General features: G+C 59.1%; 1 pseudogene; it reads left to right on the forward strand.

Annotated features, from left to right (window-relative positions):
• Positions 1–570: 570 nt before the first annotated feature.
• LOC104531508 (ephrin type-A receptor 2 pseudogene) lies at positions 571–1234 on the forward strand (annotated as a pseudogene).
• The last annotated feature ends 45 nt before the right edge of the window (positions 1235–1279 follow it).

Genomic DNA, 1279 nt, shown 5'->3' on the forward strand with positions numbered 1-1279 from the left:
ATGGGGATGGAGACCTTCATGGAGATAGAGATCTCCATGGAGATGCAGATGGGGACCTCCTTGGGTATAGGGACTGGGACCTCCATGGGGATGGGGACCTCCGTGAAGATAGGGAATTGCATGGAGATAGAGACCTCCATGGAGATGGGAATGGGGACCTCCATGGGGATGGGGCCATCCATGGGGTCTGGGGATGTGGAGACCTCCATGGGGATGGGGACCTTCATGGAGATAGAGACCTCCTGGTGGTGGGGACTTCCATGGAGATAGGGACCTCCATGGATAGAGACCTCCTGGTGATGGGGACTTCCATGGAGATAGGGACCTCCATGGAGGTGGGGATGGGGATCTCCATGGGGAGGGGGACTGGGATCTCCATGAGGATGGGGACCTCCTGGTGATGGGACCTCCATGGGGATGGGGCCATCAATGGGAGGGAGACACCCATGGAGATGAAGACAGGGGCATCCACAAGGACAAGGACAGGAGCATCCATGGTGACCAAGGCCATGGCCCACCCTGCCTCAGTTTCCCCCCATAACTCCCATTCCTCTCTCTCTTTGTGGACAGTGGGACCTTCTGCAGAACGTCCTGAACGACTCTTTGATCTACATCTACTCGGTGTGCAACGTGCTGGAGGGCGAACAGGAGAACTGGCTCCGCACCAACTGGATCTACCGCGGGGTGGCCCAACGGATCTTCATCGAACTCCAATTCACCGTCCGCGACTGTAACAGCTTCCCCAGCGCCGGTGGTGGCACCTGCAAGGAGACCTTCAACCTCTACTACGCCGAATCCGACGTCGATTACGGCACCAACTTCCAAAGGAGACAGTTTCAGAAGATCGACACCCTCGCTCCCGATGAAATCACCGTCCAGGATGATTTCCTCTCCAGGAACGTGAAACTCAACGTGGAGGTCAGGTCGGTTGGACCTCTCCGAAGGAAAGGTTTCTACTTGGCTTTCCAAGACCTGGGAGCGTGCGTGGCCTTGCTCTCCGTGCGGGTTTATTACAAGAGGTGTCCGGCTGTTGGCCGGGGGTTGGCTCGATTTCCCCCCACGGTGGCTGGTGGCGACTCCCAGACGCTGGCCGAGGTCAGAGGAACCTGCGTGGAGGACGCGGTGAGCGACCAGGCGCCCGTGCTGCACTGCAACGCCAACGGCGAGTGGCTGGTGCCCATCGGCGAGTGTCTGTGCCGGGCCGGCTACGAGAACAGCGGAGAGAGGTGCCGAGGTAGGGATGGGATTGGGGGGGGGATGATGTTGGGATTTGGGGTTG

This window comes from Antrostomus carolinensis, unplaced genomic scaffold (assembly GCF_000700745.2).
Source record: "Antrostomus carolinensis isolate BGI_N321 unplaced genomic scaffold, ASM70074v2 scaffold33399, whole genome shotgun sequence".
NCBI classification, from domain to species: domain Eukaryota; kingdom Metazoa; phylum Chordata; class Aves; order Caprimulgiformes; family Caprimulgidae; genus Antrostomus; species Antrostomus carolinensis.